The 24,743-nt window shown below is 38.7% G+C and overlaps 1 long non-coding RNA gene across 1 annotated transcript in view; it reads right to left on the bottom strand.

Annotated features, from left to right (window-relative positions):
- The window catches only part of LOC135318940 (uncharacterized), a 148,864-nt gene that overhangs the window by 107,999 nt on the left and 16,122 nt on the right, over window positions 1-24,743 (bottom strand). The window contains exons 2-3 of the long non-coding RNA XR_010377409.1: window positions 10,284-10,395; window positions 115-275 (exon numbers count right to left, since the gene is read on the bottom strand). This is a non-coding gene — a long non-coding RNA (uncharacterized LOC135318940). The remainder of the gene's footprint in view (window positions 1-114; window positions 276-10,283; window positions 10,396-24,743) is intronic.

Raw genomic sequence — 24,743 nt, 5'->3', positions numbered from 1 at the left:
CAACCCTAGATCTCTGGCCAAATACCAGTACTAACCACATGACAAACACAACAGAAATAGCATGTCATTTTACAGATTAAAAAAACTGGTAATCTGTGGAATGAAGATCTTTACCTCTATTCCTGAGATGGGCAGAATGGACCTGGAACAAGTTCTCTATGGTGTCTCCTAGAATCTTGTAGTTCTCTGCTACAGATGACTAGGATTGTCCAGTGACTTGTCCACAATTGTGACATTAGATCAATGATTTGCAGTCTTTTCTCTGCCCAGCACACCTATCAGAAACAACACATTTCTGTCGGTTACAGTAACACTTCAAATGAGATTTGTGTAAAACTACAGATTTTCCTCAACTTCTTTGGGGTTACATCCTCATAAACCCATCCTAAACTGAAAATATCCTAAGTCAAAAATGCATTCAATACACCTAACCTACTGAACATCATAGCTTAGCCTAGCCTACCTTAAATGTACTCAGAACACTTACATTAGCCTATGGTTGGGCAAAATCATCTAACACAAAGCCTATTTTATAATAAAGTGTTTGACTAGCCCACGTAGTTTATTGAGTACTGTACCAAAGTGAGAAGGAGAATGGTTGAATGGGTGCAAAAGGGGTTGTAAGTATACGGGTTGTTTACCCTCACGATCCTGTGGCTGAAGTGGAGCTGTGGCTCCCTCCTACTACCCAGCATCATGAGAGTACTGTTATTGCCTATTGCTAGCCTGGAAAAAGATCAAAATTAAAAATTCAAAGTAAGGTTTCTACTGAATTCATATCGCTTTTGCACCATCATTAAGTTCAAAAATTCTAAACTGAATCATGATAAATTGAGGACGATCTATACACATCCCTGGCTCCCTTCAATACAAAATAATGAAGTCATGTTGCTCAGTACTTTTCTGATGCATTTGGAAACATGCTAAATACATGTCACTGTTCTAGGGGTTAAAAAACAGTTTAGTAAAAATGGGCAGCAGTGTGAGATTTCAGTATAAGCTTAAACTGAGAGCAAACACTTAACTAGTTCTAACATGTTTAATTCCTAATAAGTGGGTTTCTCCTTCTTTCCCTCCTGGTTCTTGGCAACATCAAAGAAACAAAGATTAAACAGGCAATAATTAATAACTGCAGTGATTTACCTCATTCTATGTTAGAAAAGTAAAGTAATTTAGTTTGTTATTTATCTATAATTTATTTAACCAATCTCCCAATGTTTCTAAATATTTGTCATCTATCTATTGATCTATCTAATTTACAGTTATCTAGAAAACACTTAGGATAACTTCCCAAGAGTCAGGAGGGACTGGTTTGCATGTGATCACCTCAGCAATGAAAATACTAGCATTTTGTGTTAACTAATTTCTTTGCAAATATTGATCATGGTGATTGATGGGCTCATTTCCTCTTTATAAGGAATTGTACAAGCTTCTAAGTATGTATTTGCTTAATTTTTTTTTTTAGAAACTAGATTTAGAATTCCCACAACATGCAAAGTTAAACAACTCACCTCTTTTAAATTTGACCTGAAGTATCAAAAGGTTTGTAGAAAATGAATTCATTTCTGACAGTTTATTTTCTGCATTTCTGAACTACTGCTTATTTTTTCAAAGATTTAATATTTTAAGAAGCATAAAAATTACTGATTTATGTGCAGAGTACAAGACACTCTGATGAACTGTAAAAGATATGTCCATGAAACATTAAGAGGATACCAGATAGTTCACCACATCAAAATGAGACTCAACAATAGATATGTCTGTTTTTATGCCAATCCCACATTGTTCTGATTACTATAGCTCTGTAGCATTGTCTGAAGTCTGGGAGGGTTATTCCTCCAGCTCTGTTCTTTTTCTTCAGTATTGCTTTAGCAATTCTGGGTCTTTTGTGATTCCATATACATTTTAGGACGTTTGTTCTAGTTCTGTGAAAAATGTCATGTCATTTGATAGGGACTGCATTAAATCTGCAGATTGCCTTGGGCAATATGGCCATTTTAACAATATTGATTCTTCCAATCTGAGAGCATGGGATGAATTTCTTAAATCAATGTTTTGTAGTTCCTCATGTATAAGTTTTTCACCTCCTTAGCCAGATTTATTCCTAAGTATTTTATTGTTTTGGATGCAATTTTAAAAGGGATTGTTTCTTTATTTTCTTTTTCTGCTATTTCATTGTTAGTGAAAAGAAATGCAACTGATTTCTGTATGTTAATCTTGTATCTTGCTACCTTGCCAAATTCTTTTATCAGCTCTAGTAGTTTTTATGTGGAGCTTATAGGGTTTTCTATATACTAGTATCATGTCATCTGCATATAGTGACAATTTTACCTCTTCTCTTCCAATTTGTATTTGTATCCTTTTTATTTCTTTTTCTTGCCTGATTGCTGTGGCTAGGACTTCCAAGAATACGTTGAATAGAAAATGGACATATGGGTCAATGGAATAGAACAGAGGGCCCAGAAATAAACCCACAGAACTATGGTCAATTAATCTCTGACAAAGGAGACAAGAATATACAGTGGAGGAAAGACAGTCTCTTCAGCAAGTGGTGCTGGGAAAACTGGACAGCAGCATGTAAATCAATGAAGTTAGAACACTCCCTCGCACCATACGCAAAAATAAACTCAAAATGGCTTAAAGGCTTAAATATAAGACAAGACACAATAAACCTCCTATAAGAAAACACAGGCAAAACATTCTCTGACATAAATCTTAGCAGTGTTCTCCTAGGGCAGCCTACTCAGGCAATATAAATAAAAGCAAAAATTAACAAACGGGACCTAATTAAACTTATATGCTTTTGCACAGCAAAGGAAACCATAAGCAAAACAAAAAGACAACCTATGGAATGGGAGAAAATATTTGCAAATGATGCAACTGACAAGGTTTAACTTCCAGAATATATAAACAGCTCATATAACTTACTAACAAAAAACCAACTAAATACAAAAATGGGCAGAAAACCTAAACAAGCAATTCTCCAGTGAAGACATACAAATGGACAATAGGCACATGGAAAAATGCTCAATAGCTCTAATTATCAGAGAAATGCAAATCAAAACTACAGTGAGGTTATCACCTTACACCACTCAGGATGGCCATCATTCAAAAGTTCACAAGTGATAAATTCAGGAGAAATGTAGAAAAGGGAACTACACTGTTGGTGGGAATGTAGTTTGGTGCATCCGTTAGGGAAAACAGTATGGAGATTCCTCAAAAAGCTAAAAATAGACTTACCATATGATCAGCAATCCCGCTGCTGGGCATATCAGGAGGGAACTCTAATTTGAAAAGATACGTGCATCTCAATGTTTTTAGCAGCAGTATGTACAACAGCCAAGACATGAAAGCAACCTAAATGTCCATTGACAGATGACTGGATAGAGAAGCTGTGGTAGATTTATACAAAGGAATACTACTCAGCCATTAAAAAGGAAGAATGCCATTTGCAGCAACATGGATGGACCTGGAGATTGTCATACCAAGTGAAGTAAGCCAGAAAGACAAAGAAAAATACTATATGATATCACTCATAGGTGGAATCAAAAAAGGGAAAAAAGAGGACACTAATGAGCTCTTCAACAGAAACAGACTTGCAGACATAGTAAACAATCTTACGGTTACCAGTAGGGAAACAGGGTGGGAAGGGATAAATTTGGGAGTTTGAGATTTGCAAATGTTAGCCACTATATATGAAAATAGATTTTAAAAAATTTCTTCTGTATAGCATGGGGAACTATATTCAATACCTTGAAATAACCTTAAATGAAAAAGAATATGAAAACAAATATATGTATGTATATGCATGACTGGGACATTGTGCTGTACACCAGTAATTGACACATTGTAAGTGATTATATTTTAATAAAAAAGATAAATAAAACTCAACAAGAATGGAGTTGGTAGAGAGTTTTGAAGGAGGGGGAAGTGCAGTTTTAAATGAGGAAAGCTAAATGCCATAAATTAATCAATTTAAATACCAGGTGAAGATGATCAATGTGTAAGAGCATACCATTAGAAGTAAGTTACAATTACAACAGCTGCAATGCCAGATATTCAGGATAAAAGTTAAAATCAATTCAGTGCATATAATCATTTTAATAACTGTTAAGATCAGCTAGAAAAAGTTCATGTTATACCTTGTATAACTATAAGCAAAGGTGAAATGAACAGTTTTACATTTATACTTATTTTGGTGCCAAGCAATTATTCTTTCAAGCTTCTAGAACTTCCTGAACCAGCCAAAATCGTTGCATTAAATGTGATCCATATCAGCAACTTGGCATGCAAGTTTGTGTGAGTTTCCTTTTCCACCAAGTGCCTATTTCCCAGGATACTGCTAACTCTGGGTATTTTTTTTTTAACTAAAAATTTCCCTAACTGCTAAGCAACAAAATCATATCACATGATTTTAATTTTTTATTTTCAGTACAGTTGAATACATTTTTACATGCTCCTCAGACTTCCGTGTTTGTTTCAGAAATTTCCTGTTTATGCCTCCAGCCCATTTTTCCGTTAGAATACTCATTTTTCTCTTACTGACCTATAAAAGCGTTTATATATTCTGAGTATTTATATGCCATGTATGTTCAAGTATTTTTCATAATTGAAAAATTGCATTCTAATTTGTTAAAACAACTCTGGTCTATTGAAGGCCGAGTTAAAAATGATTTATTAGGCTCAGAGCAACAAATGTGTATCTAGCTGACCTCATATACTCATTGGCTTTCAATGGCTCTTCTGTTTACCTCGAAGGTAGAAGTCTCCCCAGGTTCACACCTGGGCCCTCTTCCTTTCTCTCCTTGCATATCTTCCTTCAAAAGTTCAGGTACTTCAGTAGTTTTCATAATTCTAAGCTGGTAACTCCTAAATCTATGTGACAGACCTTGACTCAGTCTACCTTATAAGCCAGTAGTATGGTTTCACCTGCCCGATGAACCCTTTCGTTAATATTTCATTCATTCATTCACCTACTCAAATGCATACAGAATCTCTTGAGCATACCTAGCAAATATGAAGTATTGTGACATTTCATCATCTCAAATTCAAAGATTTCAAACCAAAGTCACCTGCTGCCCCACAAACCATCCTTCCTCACCCATCTCCCTTTTTTGTTAATTGTATCCCCAAATTTCTGCTGTTTTATCTAAAAATGGCATGACTCCTTGCTCTCTGTTGTTACCACATGCAATCAACCTCTGTTCACTTTTCCTCTAATGGCTCAAAAATTAACTCTCCATTTTTCACACAACTGCCATTCTAGTCCAAGCCCTTATCGTCTGGCACCTGCTGAACTGCTTTAATTTCCCATTGGCCTCACTGATTCCCACCTGTTTCTCACTTCAGTCATATCTTGTGCTGGATTCCTCTTCTTACAGGATGGCTCTGAAAATGTTGCTCCTCTGTTCAAGATTCTCAAGTGCTTCCTCTGCCTAGGAAAATAAGCCCCTAACCCACCTGCCTCTCATTAGAAGCTTCTAGTAAGCTGATTCTACCTGTCCTAACTCACCTCCCACTACTCTGTCAGACACAATGTTTGCTTAGTGTTGTTTCTGCTTTGTCCTTCACACAGTCCATCTCGCCTTTGCTCATCAGTTCTGCTTGATTATTCTCACTTCTATTAGTTCAAACCTCATCCACCCAACTCTTCACAGCACAAGTCCTCTCTCTTCCAGGAAACTGGCCCCAACTAAAACCATAGATCAGTTTTCTTAGAACTGAAGCAGACTTCACAGAGTACCCTCTAGAACTCCAAGCCTCAAAAATCTTAAATTCTGTTCAATAAAGTTATCACTCATGATGCACAAAGTCCTGTGCTAGGAACTGGGGTGGGGGTGTGAGGAAAATGAACAGATGTGATCCCTCCTCTGGAGAGGCTCATGCCCACTGGACTGGACAGTTCCATAAATATATCATTGAATTAAAACATGGGAAATTCTAAGTTGGAGGTAAACACAGTGCTGTTAAGAGTGAGAAAGGGAAGCATTTAATCCAACTAGAGGTTCAGAGAGGGCTTCCCGGAAGAGAGATCATGTGAAAGGGATATTAAAAGATAAATAAGAGTTATTAAGACAAGAATGGTGGGAAGAGAGTTTAACACACAGGGAACAAAATAAAGCCAGAGACATAAACAGTGGGAAGGCAGTAAGGAATTAAAGGCAATGTGATTGGACTGTAATGTTGGGAGCAGAAACTGGTGAGAGGTAAGACAGGAAGCAACCAGAGGGAGTAAACTAGACAGGAAGAGTTATGTGAATTATTTTAAAAGCTTTGCTCTCTGATCTGTAAATGATGAAGAGTTGCTAAAATTGTTTAAGGACAGAAGTTAAATGGTGGGGTTTTACAGAGTATTCTCTCTACATTGTAGAGGCCAGATTAAAGGGACACAAAATAGGAGAAAGGAGACTAAATCTTGTAATGCTCCAAGCGAGAGAGGATTAGGACCTGCAAGAGGATGTTGGCATTAGAGATGGGACTGAAAATATAGATTTGAGAAAATATTTAAGAGCTAAAACTGTTAAGAGCTTGCTATTTGGCTAGACATGAAGTTTCAGGGAAATGGGAAGTTACACATGACCCCTAAAGTCTCTGGTCTGGGCATCTAGATGGTTGTGCCAGTAACCAAACTAGAAATAAAGGAACCAAAGTACATTGTGGGGGGTTGGGGGAGCTGGTAGTGAGGACTGGAGGTGGTGAGCAGAGAATGACAATGACAGTTTTTGGAGACACTGAATTTTCAATTCCTATAGGATATATAAGATCAAAGCTAAAGATAGAAATCTAGCATTGGTCATTATTCCACTGATGGACGAAACAATGATAGTGATGAGATCCCCAAGCAAAGTGTGGACAGACAGAAATGAAGAGTTTAGAACCCTGGGGTATCACAGTGAAACGGATACACAGAAAAGGCAGCATCCACAAAGCCCAGAAAGGACCAACCAAAGAAGCAGGAGGACTTTTAGGACAGATGAGCATCAAGGAAATAAAATCCAGAGGGTTTTAGAAAGGAGTTAAGATAAGGACTGAGAAAGCAGCCTAGGACTGGGCAACACGAAGTTCACTGTCCACCTGCAGAGGCGAGCTGTGGACTCCAGATTGTGATGAGCTGAAGACTAGGTGAATTACAATTTTGAGGCATAACTTAGCTGAGAAGGAAAGGTGAAGAATTAGGGCACAGCCAGAGAGGATTCAAGGCCAAGAGACAGCTGACTAAGGCCAAAGGAAAAATGACCACAGAGGCACACAGTCAACTAGTGGTCACTATTGAATTTATTGCTTTAAGGAGAACAGAAGAAAGCAGTCTACATCCAGTCAATACCCAAACACCTTTTTCAGTCACAAAACCAGAAGAGGATAAAGTCACATGCCTTGGCACTGACTGGCAGAATTCTAACCACATTTGTGTGGACAGGAAAATTAGGAAGTTTCTGCTCTTGCCAGGAACCAGATGCATATCATGCTCGTCTGGCGGCTCCTGGAATAACTCAACTTTAGGGTGTCATCATTTCGCATTCAGGGAAGCGGGGCACTGTTTCTGTGAGGAGTCACTGCACCACCGTGTGGCCAGTCTTGAATTTTTCTCAACTTTCTCCCACAGGGAGATTCCAGGTTAAATCACAGGAAAGGAGAATTGTGCAGCTGGAAGAGACCTTAGGGACTCACTCTCTCCTTATTGTACAGATGAGGACTTGCCTAATTTTTCAAAATCTTTTTATTTTAACTTGCATATTGTATTATCTTGTGCACATGAGTAATTACACATATTGCAGACCACAAAACAACATATACACGATCTTTAAGTATTCATTTAAGCCCAAGGATAGCATCTCTGTCCCTAAGACTCCCTTGTTTTAAGTCAAACACATGGATGAAATGCAGCAGTTTGCACAAATCTTTGCTCCTAAACTAATCTTAAGCAACAATCATATTGCCAAGAGATCAGTATAATGTTCTGTATAATTTGAGCCATTTCAAATTATATTTGTAAAATGTATGTGAACTCAAATGGAGTGGTGAAATAGGAAACATGCCTACTGATGATAATTATCGTAAGGTGCAATAATCAGTTTTATATTATTCTGCTTTTTTATTTATTATTTTTTCTGACAATAAAAGCAACAGATGTCATAAAGAAAATCTGGAGGTTTCAGAGGGAAAGAAAACATTAAAAATGACTCAAAATTCCATAACCCAATGATAATCTTTCTTAAGATTCTGGCACTTTCAATCCCTTCTCCATGTTTTAAGTTAAGGATATCAAACTAGGCACTTTATCTCATGAAATTAGCTGAGGCTTTAAAAACAAAGATTTCTCATATTTACAGAAGTTCTTTCACTCATTATTTTAAGCCCACCTAACCAGAGCAATCAGCAACCTGGGGACTTCAAATAAATGTCAAACAGTCAAAGCAGAGCAACGTTGAGCAGGTTTGGGCAAGCTTTGTCCAAGGCGGCACCTTCAGCCAAGCCATTCACTTGTTCATCAGCACTGCCCTTGATTATCTGTAACAATCCTTAGTGTGTTGGCGTCTCCCTGCATCTTGTCCAAAGATGTTTCCTGTGAATCCTAGATTATTTGGAAAGGGAGTACCCTACATCAGCGAAACTACAACATTTGAAATGTTTCAAATCAAAGCAATGCTCTTTCTGAATGCAACATTTATAGAAGGAGTATTAGTAATGGTCACGGTAACAATTTAATGAAGCTCTTTTAAGTTCTTCACAAACCTCTCAGTTAAACATCTCAGCACCCGAATTTACAAATGAAGCGTTGTTCAGAAATGGCCTTACCTCACAAGCTAATATTCAGGTGGCCAGTTTCCGCCCCAAACCCTATTTCAGTAACCAGAATCCCACAGTTTAAGACATTTCCCAGGTACTCCAGGCTTAGCCAACCCCAGATTTTTCTGATTCTTTTCAGACTACATCAGTTTAATTATATCACAAGGGCAGTGAGTAATATTTTGAAAAATACCTGCTTCTCTCTTTTGCCTGTTTTGAATAGGTCGGCCCAAGGAGTACGTTTGTCTGGGGGAAATACTAGAATAATTTACAAAAGGAATGCAAAGAGAAAAAAATGAGCAAATATGCAGCTTCTGATATACAAAATCAATTTATTCAGAAGACAATTACTATTGTCCTGAGGGAAGTTTTGCAAACTCCTTTACTAAGACCCAACACTTACAGAGATGGCCTGTAGTGTGGTAATGATAGAGCTCTGGACCTGGGATGGGCAAGCCCCCTGCAAAGAAACATATGGCTCTAGAAATAAAACAGTATCCTCTGCTTCATTTTTTAATGAAAGAGAGAAAGCCAAGGAGGCAGGAGAGCAAGATGGTTAATCATGTGTGTCCCAATTGCCCAGTTCCAGGCTTTGGCCCAGAGAGGTGTAGGTACAGTTGTGTAATCCTGGAGTTGTTTATTGCCTGCTCCCCACTGAGGACTTGGAAAATAATTACCTCCTGCATCAACCTGCCATATGACCACATCAGTTAGGAAGCCCAGAGTGGAGAGAATCTCCTAAGTTCAGCTTTCCAGAGCAACTCTTGGTTGCCACGGGGCATGGGGGCTAAGTTCCAACAGATCAGCCACCGACTGCACTGTGACCATGGATAGTGACTTTATGACAGAGACTGAGGTGGACCTGTGGATCAGCAGGAGGACACGGGGGAGATCCAGGCCTACAGCCAGCGGGAGCCAGATTTAAGCCAGCCCAACCAAAGGGGCACTGCCGGGTTCTGAAACCAGGAGAGCAAAGGAGCAGCAAGATACCAATCACCAACTTCACAGGAAAATGCCAGCAAAGCCAACAGAAGCCAGGTAAACAGGAGCATCACCTGGATTCCAGAGAACACAGGATCCAGAGACACAAAGTCTTCCTCTCAGACCTCCTTCCAAGATGCGCACAGACCACCTCCGGGAGAAACACAGGAGGAAGGGGGGAGCAATCAAAGAGAATGTATTTTTTTTTTCCCTAAAGAGACTGAATATTACCTAAATGAACTGATTAAATTATCTAATTAAACTAATTTACATAGAAATGAACAATATAAATTTTTTCCCCTGGTAGCCAGCAGAGGAGTTCCCCTGCAGATCAGATGAAGTGCAGGCAAAAGAAAGAAATTATATTTTTGGGGATTCCAGGTTAAGGTGGAAGATTTAACACATATATCTATTTTCACTCCCTCCTAAAAACCAGAACCGCAGTAAAGGAAGCTTTCAAAAGCCTTAAGTCCACCAGAAGATAGAAAGAGATGGGTGAGTGATAACTAACTTACCAGGTCTGAGAATGCTGAGTCCCATGTTGACAGAAGGCAAAGCTGGGAAGAACCAACCTAGCTGACGTCACAGAATCTTCCAAGTGCTCGGGAAAGGGAAGCCCGGAGATCTCTGGAAATTGGGAAGAAAGAAGTCTGAATAAGGAGCCCTGAGTGAACAGAAGTAGTTGGAGCCCCTCAATTTCCTTGTCTTCTCCATGTTCCCTTCTCCCAGTTTGGCAGAAATCTGAAGATTTGTTCTCTGGAAAGGGTAACAGAGGGGTTCTGGATCTAGAGGACAGCAGGTGCCGTTGAGGGCCTAGGTTCTTGATCCAAATCACTGAGGGGAGGGCTGTGCATAATGAATGCCAAATGCACCCAACTACTGCTGTCTTCCCCCACTCGGCTCTAAGAACTTTAGCAGAAAGATCCTTACACTCTGGGCAGGAAGTTGTAATCCAGCCAACCCGTCTAAATGAAGCAATGGGATGCAGGAGACAGATATGACGAGGACTACCTTCACTAAGCCTCTTGCCTCCACTGAACCACGTTTTTAACTTGAGTGCAGAATATGCTAGTGGGCCAGGTCCACGTTCTTATCTAACCTTGACTTGTGACCTTGTGCTGACTGAAGTTCTTACAATCTCCTCTACTACTTCAATTTAGGCCAGCTGAGGATGCTGCTTCCATCCCAAAGAATTTCCCTGTTTTGCTCTACCCCTGAGGGCTGTAGGTAGGGGGGTGAGATAAGAAGCAGAAAATACAAAGCAGTCACTCCATTTGACCACATTTCTATCAGATACCCAAAGCCTGGTCCACACAGCAGCCCTGCCAGATGGTGGAGGCTATGTGGGTCACTCATGTGGTGACGCCTATGTTTCTCGCTCATGATCTTGCCAACTGACCTCCACAAGGGGATCTCATCAACTCTCAGAAAAACTAAAACCACGCTATGATCCAGAGACTCCATTCATTCATTCTACGCATCTTCATATGCTGGGAGAAGTCACATAATACTGGCAATACTGCTTTTTGGATACACAAATGGATTTACATGTCTCGCTCAGATTTTCAAAAACTACACGACACACTATTTATGGATACATGCACCAGTGGTGAACTATGAACATTAGCTGTCACGGGGAAGTAAAGACATGAATGAAGGTGCAGCCTGGTGGCTGCTACTGAGATTACATCTGGTCCAGCCAATGCGCTCATGGCTGTAAGGCACACCAAGGCTTAGCTAACTCTCTAGGGAGCAATAAGGCACAAATGTCAGCTCTCCAGGGTGCTTCTAACAGAGAGGAACACAAAGACAACACAGGCCTTCTCCACGTCGGCACAGACCACCTAGCTCTGCCACCTAAGGATTCTAGGGCACTAGCTGGGCTGTCCAATCTGACAAGAAGTGTACGCATGTGGGAAACCTCCCTTGAAAAATGGCCAAGTGTACTTAGGTGACAAGAGTGGTCGAGAAAAATGGTCAGGAGATTGGGCTTTCAGATTCAATCAAACCCAGACTCCAACACCTACTAGCTCTCACCTTGGTCAGTTTACATAACTTAACAGAATTCATTCTCTATCTGTAAAATAAGGGTTGTTACGGTCACACATTTATTTTTGTTCAATCCATACCATTCACACATCTGTTGAAGAAATATCTACTGTGCATCTATTATGTGCCAGGCACTCTATTGGCATTTAGGATGTATCAGTTAAAAAACAGATTTATTTTTTTTAAAAAATTACCTGTCCTTATGGTACTTATATCCTAAATGATATAAACAAAAAAATAAATAAACAAGAGTACATATGCAGTATGTTAGAAGGTAAGTCCAAGGGGCAAAAAGCAGGAGATTGGGAGTTTGCAGGGGGTTTTGCCATTTTAAATAACAGGGGGAAAGTAAGCTTCAATGAAAACAATTGAACAAAAATTCCAAGGCGTGATGTAGGGATTAGCTGACACGTTGCAATTAAATGCTCTGCCTGCACACCTCTCCTGGAGCAGTAAGTGCTCAGTGAATTATGATGGTGAGGAGGAAGAAAATAAATGTCAAGAGGTCAAGGTCTCCCACAGGTAGATGAGTGGAGTAGTGGGCTGCAACATTTGGGCTATGTGATGGTGACAGCCTGTAATAATAGTAACTGTTATTTATCAAACTTTGCCTATGTGCTAAGCGCAAGACTAAATTTTAAAATATCTGATCTCATCTAATCCTTGTGAACAACCCTATGTGGCCAGACTGAGGCTGACAGAGGTAAGTCCTTGGCTCAAGGACACACAGCTAGCAGTCAGTAAATCAGAGGTAGCTGGACTCTTGGCCACATGCTTCTGATGCTGGCGCCCTTAGCCCCTCGCTGCTCTGCCTCTTAGATCTGCCTTCAGACACCAGTGAGGCTAGCGGCAGCGTGAGTCACAAGGAGGAAGCAGAGGCACCCACGGAGTGGCAGGGTCAGGACTCTGTCACTCCCTCTATCTGCACTGGACCTCCCTCCTGGGGGAGCAGCCTAATCTGAATACCACATACCTTGGACATAACATCCACTAGACAATAACCCTCCATGAACAGAACATGGAAAGACACTGTGGAATCTCCTTTTGGGGGAGGAGAAGTTAAATTAATAGATTAGAATTGCTTCAAGTTAGACAGCCTCTCCCAAAGTGTGCTTCTTAGCATCCCAGGTCCCCCATATGCCACAAAATCAAAGAAAAAACCAATGTCGCAGTAGGTGTGAGAGGCCCCTTGTCTGCAGCGTGCCCCTGGAGCCTGGTGAGAGGGGGACACAGCACTGCACATGTGTGGACCAGCTCCAGAGGCAGCCATGCAAGCTGGTCCTCTGACACAGTTAACTACAGAAGCCACCCGGCCTGTGGGAAAGTGGGTCTGCGGCTCTGAGGCATGCCCTGCACACGAGGAGGAAACCGGTGGTATTTTCAAGAGTCCTCGCAAGCTAAGTAGAAAATACGGTTTAAACCTAAGTTCAAGTCTACGTTCAGACAGCAAGCCCTCTCACGCAGTAACAAGTTGGAGGGAAGAGAGAAAGGCCTTGGAACATGAGAAAACAAAACTGAGAAATGTTACCCCTACCCCGAGCCTTGGTTTCACAGAGTTTAAGAGCAGAAACTGAAACCAACAGGCATTTCTGTTAAAGGGTTCACCTTTTGGAGCCCTGCAACCCAGCAACAATCTCTCAAATTATCCAAAATAAGCGAGAGGTTTCCCATCAAAAAACCGGACGGCAAAACGAGTCTGCCAGTCCCCTCAATGGACAGAGCAGCCTAAAGAGTTCACATCAACCCAGAAACACAAGAGCAGAGAAGGAGACATCAGGAGAGACACCGACTCCCCCACTTTCTCTGAGGCTGTGAAGTCTGCCACTTGCCGCATGGGTGATAACATGACCTTGGGCAGCTCCAACACACCAAAAAAAAAAAAAAAAAAAAAAAAAAAAATGGGGGAAGTGACACTGGGTGACATTCTCCAGGAGAGAAATGAGTAATAGTGTCAAAAAGTGTATGGTCTACTGCCCCTACCGACTTTAACACGACACCTCCCCCACCGAAACAGTGAGCCAGCAACAAAGAGCAAATGTCACAGAAAACAAATCTCTTACTGCTGTGGTACCCCCCCAACCCCAGCGGAGGCTTGGAAGGGAGGAGGCCAGCTGAGAAGACAGAGGCAGTGAAAAGTCATAAAGTGAAGCCCCTTTAGTACTTTTATTCACAGGCAACACAATTGAGCACCCTTACATGCCAGGGTCATGCTAAGTTTCTTTAAAAAATAATTTGTTTCATTTAAATGAATGTCAAGGGCAGCCACAATCAACTCTGTTAATAATGTAAGCATCAGAACCACACACACACACACGTATCTCCATTCCCAATCTACTGTGTTAAAAAAAAAAAAGAGGAAATTCAGAGTCAGTAGCCAGTTCAAGCCAGCCTGTCTTGCCCAAGTACCAGTAATAGAAGAATGTGCTAAAAATAGATAAGACATGAGAACTTAGACCTCCACTAAGATTATCCTCACATCCCCATGGGTGGTACTACATCCTTATTTCCCCTTCTGCTGCTGCTCCAAGTCACTGCACAGCTCTGATCATACACCCCCCAAATGTGGCAAAAACAAACATGGGGTGCCAGGGGCAGCAAAACTGCAGCTACGACTTAGAATTTTGTCAGGTCAGGGTTTCATCGTCATATGGGACGAATAAGGCAATCCCTGAGATAATCCTTCCATCTTTACCTCCATCAGCACTGCCACAATTCCCTCCTTGTCCTCAAACTGAGCGCACAAAGAGACATGAGTTAGAGGGAAAAGATAAATTCTACTCTCCTATTGCTCACTGACCAGATCCCCAGTGCCTGGAGGACATGTCTGGCATACGGTAAATGAAATACCTGTTCAAAGAACTTGCTGCTGAATGAAAGAGTTGTCTTTCTCCAGGAGGTAAAAATGGGTGACAAATCATTTGAAAATGTGGTCACGTTTTTTGCATTTATGTAAATAAATGGGATGAAAAGATGGGCCCCATGAATGTGACCCGGATGGGTCTACAGGTTTTCTTATTTTGTTATTTTGGGTGTGTTTTTAACGAACCCTCAGGTGCTATGAACCAGGAATCTATAGGTTGTATATATTATCCCTACCAGGTCCTCTTTCCCACAAGCACCTCGCTGCACATAAGTGTTAGAACATTATTACGTTACAGAACAAGGTGGGAAGGGAATGACGTATTGGGATAGAACAGAATTCTTGGAAGCACTGTAACAGGAACAGACACCAGGTACCCTCAGTCTCTCTCCCTTCACAGTCACCTCATAACCTAACAAGTCTGTGCTTTCAGCTTCACGTCACACAGATCAGAAGTCAAAGGTGGAGCCTCATTTTTTTCTCGTTCTTGTCACCACAATCCAGTGACCATTTTCCTCCCAGACTTCACCCTTTTCCATCACTGACTACCAATCATTTCCTCAACCATCCCTGCAAACTGGACACTATTACACTTTCCTCCTTCCTTTCCATTTTTTCAAGGCCCCCATCTTTTGCTCCTACCCTATGCATTCCCCACTCCTCTGTTCACCCCATCACCCACGCTCATTCTTACTCACCTGAACTGACGTCTGTGTTTGTTTTCCTTCTGAGATTACGCCTGTTTTTTCTTACTTCCTTCTTCGTATCTTCTTCCAATCTCCCTCCCTTTGTTTAAGCCCTTTTTCCCCCTAAAGTACCACTCCTTGCTTTTCTCTCTAGGTTACTTTTACCCTTCTGCCCCTCTCAAATTAGATAAAGTTTGGCTTCTGCATTCTTATCTAGAAGGAAAAGTTTATAACTCTTAAATGCCCATTACTCGTATCCTCAGATTTTTATCTCAGACCTTTTTGGTTTCTTCTAGAGTTTTTATAGACCAACACTGATGTATAGCAAGATCTCCCAGTTTGAAGCTTCACCCTTCACCTGGAATCTTTATTTATTATAATAAAGGAAATACACATAAGCCTCAGCAGGTTAGGAGAGACAAAGTGGACAAAATTATAGAAGAGTTTACTTCCTCTTCTTATTTGCCCCTTCCTTACAGCTCCTCTGTGGCAAATTGTACCCACATTATACCTACTTAAATTCTGAAAAATAGTGACTATTATAAAAGTTTACATTCTTTAATGACTAATCACATGTTGATTTTATACATAAATGCCTATGTGTGTAAGTATTTGTATCTACTTATACATATACACTTATATATGTGGGTCCCAGTGACCAATAAGTGGAGCTTTGGAAAATCAAGGGTAGGAACAAAAGACAGAAATCAATCAGAGGGGAAAAAAACAGACTATTTCAATCTAATACTCAGTATTGATATCAGGTATTAAAAACTAGTAGAACAATGATATCATGTTATCAACTCTAGAGGAAGCTATAGAGTAAAATCATAAACTAAAAGAGCAAACGAATTTCTTGAGAAGCTAGAGAAGATACAGAGCAGGCTGCCAAAGTTTCTAGGACAAGATGAGTTCCATGTGTTATTCCATGTTTAGGGGAGCCCAGTCTTTGTCTCTTAAATTGTCCAAAGCGGAACAACTTACCTAATTTGTAAAATTGTAGGTAGCCTCACAGATCTTGACGCCTCTGGCTACTCGGCTTGAATGTTCTGTGTGGGCTGACACGTGAGTAACATCTTATCAAAAAAAAGGGAAGTAGAGCAGATGAAGGATAACCTGTATTCTCCTGCACACAACTCTCTCTTACTATCTGACATCAATTCATGCTTGACTACATGTGATCGCTCATTATTGCATTTCCTTTTCTCTTGCCCTGATATTAACTATAAATTTCTGGAGAAAAGAGTCTGTATCATGCAAAAGGGAAAAGGGAATAATATTTGTTTATTAAGTGTTGACTACGTCAGGCACTACCCTGGATACTCTAACCTTGGGTTAACTCATTTTATACCGACGTCCATTCTGTGAAGTACATATTGCTATTCCCACTTTACAAAAGAGAAAGTTGGGTTACAGAAAATTTAAATATCATTCAAATGTCCCAGATCACCTGGATAGAAAGTGAAGAAATGGAGATTCCATCCCAGATTAATCCGACTCTCTACTCTGACTTCCTAACTGCATAGGACCTGGCCCACATAGCAGGTACTCACAGAATGATCCCCAAAGCTTTACAGTAAGAGCAGTAAAGCCAACCAAAGCCTCTCTCTTCATGTCACATTTAGAACTGCCCCAAAGCTTACTTACTATCACCACTGTACTCTGCCCCTCTCACAACCTGCACTTGGGCTTGGTTTTCCCTTGCTTCTTTTATGCAACAGTCCTCATTTGAAAATTCTCTACCCAGCATCCCCCGACCTTAGGAAGTCTGGACCCTGTATGACTAATAATTTATACATGTGCCCATGAAAGGAAGATCTCTTCTGTGTCTTTTTTCTCCCACTGCATCTAGCATAGTATTGTGCTGCATTTTCATCATTACTGTCATCATCCTCATCACCACCTTGATATGGGCAACGGTTGCACTTTGTGTTCATTATGTGAAAATTCACCAGTCCTATGATTTGTGTACTTTTCTGATTCTAGTGGATAGTTCTATAAAATATTTACATAAAAAGATAAGAATAGAGGAAATGTTTAGATACCTCTGTTCTCCAATTCAGCATTCATCCTTATGTAAAACTGAAAACATGTTTTACAGGTTTTAATACTTAAAATTATAAAAGGAAACTTTAGGAATTTATCCTAATGAGCTAATCATAGATGTATATGAAGTATACACAAGGAAATCTAAGGCAATTTTATAAGACTGAAAAATTAAAAACTGTATCGCTTTCTAATACAAGAAAACTGTGTCTTATTAAAATACATCTAGTTGATGGAAAATTGGGCTCCCAAATAAACTTAAAGACATTCAGAAAATGTTCACTATATAAGGAAAAAGCATAATCTCACCATATGATAGCAATTTGTTTAAGAATACTCATGCACAGACACAGGTATGTCTCTGCATGTCCACATATGTATGTGAATGTGTAGTTATAGGATGCACATTTTATAGATACAGCCATAGAAACAACAAAGAAGAAAACAACACAATATATCACCAATATTTATTTCTGGAAGGTGGAATTACTAGTAATTTTAATTTTTTCCTTAAATTATTTTGAATTTTTCAATCTCGATTTATTTCTTCCTCAACTCCACCTTCTCTCCAGCCATCAAGTACAACAGCCTCCTCTCCCGTAACTTCTCTTCTACTCCTCACCCTGCATGACCACCAGTAAGGAAAAAAAAAATTAATAAATGTATGAAAATGCATAAAATAAAATATAGAAGGAAAGATGCTTAAAGTGGTGATGAACTTATATTTATAGGTGACTTTTCTTTTTTGACTTTTGCATGCTTTTACGCACTTTCTAAATTTTCTTCTATAATAAGAAGAAAAAAAGACTTTGGAATAGCAGGAAAAGGGAACATTTCCAGAATGTCAGTGCAAGGGCACCCAAAAATCTGCTCCTCCAAGAAAGTAATGAGAATTTGGGGGGGAAATGCCAAAACCAACTTCTTTGGAACTTGAAATTAACCAAAGTTGTGCAAAAATCAGGGGCAGTTACTCAAGAAAAACAGCAGAATCTCAATAAGAACAGTGAGATTTGTGACATTTTTAACTTATTCACTTCCCAATGCCCTCTCTCCGCTCCAAACAGCCTTGAAATTCAGCAATCATAGAACCATGGTAGCTATGAGAACCAGAAGCCTACCAACTGCTGGAGGGAGCAGAATGGTTTTAAAGTTCCACAGAAAGCCACATCTCCAAAAAAAAAAATCACTATTTGAACTGTATGGCAATTCCTTAGAAAAGTCTATAAGGTTTATTGTTACTTGATCTGATTCAGAGTTTACTCCATAACAAAAGCCCAATCCTCAGGGCATTTGCTGAAAACAATCTGGTAATTGTTTAACTTTGCAGTGGTCTGTGGCAGTGATACCAGCTTGGGCAAACAAGAAAATCTGGTGAATGAGATCTCTATAGGGGGCTCTGAGAAGCTCCAGCATTGTGCTTGGGGATCTAGAAGGATGCTCACATTTGAGGACTATGTGCAAGCCTAAGAAAGATATAAAAAAGCTCTAACACCTCAGCTGTCTGAACCAGAAGCTCTACACAAGCAGGAATAAAGCACTAAGGCAGAGTTGTAAGCTTCCAGAGTGTTTAAGTACTCTCCCAACACACACACAGAATCTCACAGTAACATGTAGAAGACTTACTGATTCAAGGAATTTAAGGAAAATTTCACCAAAACTTTAGCTAATCATTAAACTAAACAGATACATCAGTGACTTTACACAACAAAATATATAGTCTTTACAGAATTCAACCAGGAAAGTTAATCAACAAATAGCAACAAGAACAAACAGGAACAACAACAACAAAACTAGGGGAAAGGGAATCTAATTTCCAGAATTGCCACATTATATTGTTTTATTGTCCAATATTCACCAAAAATTAAAATACATGCAAAGAAACAGAAACATATGGCCCAAACCCCAAAACAGCAGTCAATAGAAAATGTCCCTAGGAAAGCCCAGATGTTAGACTTAGCAGACAAAAACTTTAAATAAGCTACTATAAATATGTTCAAAAATTAATGGAAACTGTATCTAAGGAACTAAAAGAGAATATAAATGTTATGGGGTGGATGTAGAATCAAATAGAAATTCAAGAATTAAAAAGTACAATAATAGAAATAAAATGTTTAATAGAGGGACTCGATGGCAGATACGAATTGACAGCAAAAAGAATCTACAAATTTAAGATAGGTAAACTGAGACTGAGATATTCAGTCTGAAGAACAGAGAGAAAAATGCATGGAGAAAAATGGACACAGAGTTCTGTGAGACACCATAAAGTATACCAACATACACATAATGGGAGTCTCAGAAGGAGAGGATAGAGAGAAAAGGACATAAAGAATACTTGAGAATTACTGAAAACATACTGAATTTGGTGAAAAACAAAATTACACATAAAAAATGTTCAACAAACTCCAGCTAGAATAAACTCAAAGAGATACACACCTACCCATATTATAGGCATGCTCTAAAAAGACAAAGAGAGGCTCTCAAAAGTGGCAGAAAAAAAAAAGACTCATCACAAGCAAGCTATCTGCAATGAGATTAATAACTGGCTTTTCATCAGAAACTATGGAAGTCAAAAGGTGGTGGGACAATATATTCAAAGTGCTGTAGGGCGTTGGTGGTACAGTGGTGAGCACAGCTGCCTTCCAAAGTGCTGCAGGAAAGAGACCCTCAAAGAATTCCATACCCAGCAAAGCTTCCTTCCAAAATTAAGGAGAAAATAAGATGTTTTTAGACAGGCAAAATCTGAGGGAATTAATTGCTATCAAATCTACACTGTAAGAAATAGTAGAGGGAATCCTTCAGGCTGACTTAAAGGATACTAGATAGTAACTTGGATTCACACAAAGAAATAAGCATGTTAAGTACATAGGTAAATAGAAATAGAAATGTATTTTTGTTTATAGTTTTCTTTTTATCCTATCTGCTTTAAAAGACAACTGCATAAAGCAATAATTATAAAATTATATTGGTGGGCTTATAATATGTAAAGGTGTGATTTGTATGACAATAACAGCACAAAGCGGGGTGGAAGGAATGAAGCTAGACTGGGGCAAGTTTTAACAAGACTATTTTAAGCTAAGATATTAATTGTAAACCTCAGGGAAACCTCTGAGAAAAGAACATGAAAATATGCAATCAAAGAAACAACAGGGGAATTAAAATGGTACACTAGAAAAAAAACATAGAAAACAAATAACAAAAGGGCAAATGTAAATCCTACCTTATCAGTAGTTACAGTGAATGTAAATGGACTAAACATTCCAAATGAAAGGTGGATATTAGAAGAACTGATTAAACCAACTATATGTAGTGGACAAGAGACACATTTTAGATTAAAATACACAAATAGGATGAAAGTAAAGGAATGGGAAAAGATATACCATGCAAACAGTAACCAAAATAGAGCTGGAGTGCTATATTACTGTCAGACAAAATGTACTCTGTAAAAAAGTTATTAGAGTCAAAGAAGAACTTTTTATAGTACTGAGAGTTAATTCATCCGGAAAGTGTAACAATTATAAATATCAATGCATTTAATGACAGAACAACTGTGTAAAACATAACACACAAAACTGAAGGGAGAGAGAGAAAATTCAACAATAGTAGTTGAGGGCTTCAATACCACCCTTTCAGTAAAGCATATAGCAAGAAGACAGAAGAACAACAATAAATCAGAAGACCTGAATAAAACTGTAAACCAAACAGACCAATCGAACATCTAATTAACACTCCTCCCCTCACCCTACCATCAACAGCAGAATACATGCAACAGTCTGTAGACACAACATAAGTCATAAGACAAGTGTCAATAAATTTAACAGGCTGAAATCATACAAAGTATGTTTTCATACTGTAATAGAATGAAAATAGAAATCAATACTAGGAGTTTGAAAAAATAATGTGAAAATTAAACAATAATTGCCTAAATAATTAATGGGTCAAAAAAGAAATCACAAAAGTAATTTAAGGATACTCTGAGTTGGGATAAAAATGAAATGCAATGTACCAATACTTATAGAATGAAGCTGAAGCAGTGCCTGAGAGAAATTTATCGCTGTAAATCCCTATATTAAAAAAGAAGAAAACATTCCCTAATCTAATCTTTCATCTTAAGAAACTAAGAAAAAAAGAGTAAATTAAATACAAAGCACACAGAAGAAAGAAAATAGTAAAGAATTAAATGAAAGTAAATGAAAGAGAGAACAGAAAAAACAATGGAAAAAACTCAGTGAAAACCAAAGCTGGTTCTTGAAAAGATCAACAAAATTAACATTTAGATAAACTGACAAAGAAAAAAAGAAACAAGACTCAAGTTACTAAAATCAGGAATTAAAGAGAAAACATCACTATCAACTTTACAGAAATAAAAGGATATCAAGGGAATACTGGGAACAACTCTACACCCACACATTAGATAACTTAAATGAAATGAAAAAATTCTTAGAAAGATACAAACTACAGAAACTGACTCAAAGAGAAATTGAAAATCCGAATGTACTATAAAAAGTAAAGGTATTAAAATCAGTAATTTTAAAACTTCCCTCCAAAAAAAAAAAAAAAGCCCATGCTTAGATGACTTCATTGGTAAGATCTATAAAAGTCTTAAGGAATAATTAACACCAATCATTTGCAAATGCTTCCAAAAGATAGAAAAGAAGGAGTACTTTCTAAATCATTCTATGTGGCCAGTGTTACACTGAAACCAAAATCAGAGACATCACAAGAAAACTACAGTCCAATATTCTTTAGTAATACAGAATCAAAAACACTCAACATAATACTAGCAAACAAAATCCAGCAACAAGTGAGAAGAATTACACACCATGATAATGTTGGATCTAGCCTAGGAATACAAAGTTGGTTTAGCATACAAAAATCAACATAATACATCATATTAATAGAGTATAAGGCAAAAGATAGCTGATCACTTCAAGTGATGAAGAAAAACTATCTGACAGAATCCAACATCCATTCATACTAAAAACATTCAACACACTATGCATTGAGGAGATCTTCCTTGATCTGATAAAGGCCATCTATGAAAAGTGCACAGGTAACATCATAATTAATGGTAAAAGGCTGTCCTATGATCAGGAACAGAAGTATCTGCTCTCACTACTTCTACCCTACAGTACACTAGAGGTTCTCTCAAGGCAACTGGGGAAAAAAGAAATAACAAGAATTCAGATTGGAAGGGAAGAAGTAAATTTATCTCTACTTGCAGATGACATTATCTTCTATAAAGCTAATCCTAAGGAATCCCTGAAAAAGCTATTATAATTTGTAAACAAATTCAGAAAATGTGTAGAATATAAGATAAATGTATAAAAATCAACTGCATTTTTATATACAAATAATGAACAATCTGAAAAAGAAATTAGGAAATATTTCCACTTATAATAGCATCAATAACAATATAAGAAACATTTAACAAAAGAAGTGCAAGACTTGTACATTGAAACTGCAAAACACTGCTGAAAAATATTTTTAAAAGATAAATAAATGAAAAGATAACCCATGTTAATGGATCAGAAGACTTAATACTATTAAGAGGACAATAATTTTCAAATTAATCTACAGATTCACCACAATGTCAATCAAAAAAATACAACTTGGAGGGGGCAAAAATTAACAATTTGATTCAAGAAATTCATGCAGAGATGGAAATAAATAAAAACAGCCAATTATCAAAAATAATCATTAAAAAAAGACAAAAAGGACAACAAAGTTGGAGGACTCATGTTTTACAATTTCAAAACTTACTGCAAAGCCACAATAACCAAGACAGTGTACTGACATTAAGATAGGTATATAGATCAATGCAATAGACTTCAGAGTCCATAAATAAACTTTTACATTTATGGTCAACTGATTTTTGATAAAAGTGTCATGATAGTTAACAGAGAAAAGAATTGCTTTTTCATCAAATGATTTGGGGACAACTGGATATCCACATAAAAAACAATTGTATTTTATCTTTACCTCAAAAAATTAATTCAAAATGGACCAGAGACCTAAAAGTCATAGTTTAAACGATAAAATTCTTAGAGGAAAATAAAGGGATAAATCTTTATGACATTGAATTTGGTAATGGATTCTTAGATACGACTCTAAAAGCATAAGCAATGAGAGAAAAAACGGATTAAGTGGGCTTCATCAAAATTTAAAATATTTGTGCTTTAAAAGACACCATCAAGTAAGTGAAAAGAAAATAAAAAGTGGTAAAAAAAATGCAATTATCTAATAAGGAATTTGAATCCAGTATATATAAAGAACTCTTACAACAATAAAAAGATAACTGAAACAAAATGTTATGAATAGACATTTTTCCAAAGAAGATATACAAACAACCAATAAGTACATGAAATGATACTCAGTGGTATTAGTCATCAATAAAATGCAAATTAAAACCATAATGAGGAAGGAGGATCAAGATGGTGGAGCAGGAGGACACTGAGCTTAACCTCCTCCAACAGAAACATCAAAAATATATCTACATGTGTAATAATTTTCACAGAAAACCAATTGGAAACTGGCAGAAGAGCTCCTATAAATCAAAGCTGCCAGAAAGATCTCCATGTAACCAGGAAGGGCAGGGGGAAAAAGGCATCAGGATGGAACCGACGCCCCTAGGAGGGATCTGTAAAGAAGAAAAGGTCTACATAGACCCTTGCTCTAGGAAGCCCCTTTTCCCTGCTGGGAAATCCACTGAGACAGACAGAGGGGCTGGAAAAGACTAGACTCCACTTGTGAGGAGTGCATAGTGGCTGACTAGCTAACAATTAAGGTGGAGAGCCATTTGTGCTGACAGCTGCCACCTCACCGCACTTCCCAATCAGGAGTGTACATTCCAGCATGGCTCACTCCACACCACAGCCTGGCTTGAGATCAAGCAGAGACTCAGTCTAGCCGCACAGAGACAGACCAGGGCACCTGGAGTATGATCCAGGCCAAACTGCAGAAACTATTGTTAGCACATGCATGGGGTTAGTGGATGGAACCAGTCAGCACACACTCTGGGTGGCATGGTGAGCTGGGCAGACATTTTTGGTATGCTTACCAGGGAGTGGCCACAGGAAAGTACAATACTAACTGCTGAAGCTTAGGTAGACAGCTGCATGGAGACAGCCTGGAGAGTCTGGGGTGTGGTCCCACAGGGAGGGGAGCTGCACCTCCACTGTCAGCATGCACATGGCTAGGGTCAGGGGTGCAGTAGACATTATCAATGCAGGCATCGGTTGGTACCACAGGAACACGTAGTGGCTGGGCATTGAATCTCAGGGAGACAGGCACTGGACAGGAGCACGTAGCTAGCAAGTTTGCTTTGGGAGGGAATG

This window comes from Camelus dromedarius, chromosome 23 (assembly GCF_036321535.1).
Source record: "Camelus dromedarius isolate mCamDro1 chromosome 23, mCamDro1.pat, whole genome shotgun sequence".
Classification (NCBI taxonomy): Eukaryota; Metazoa; Chordata; class Mammalia; order Artiodactyla; family Camelidae; genus Camelus; species Camelus dromedarius.
The sequence above is the reverse complement of the archived record's forward strand: the minus strand, read 5'-3'. Positions and strand labels throughout refer to the sequence as shown.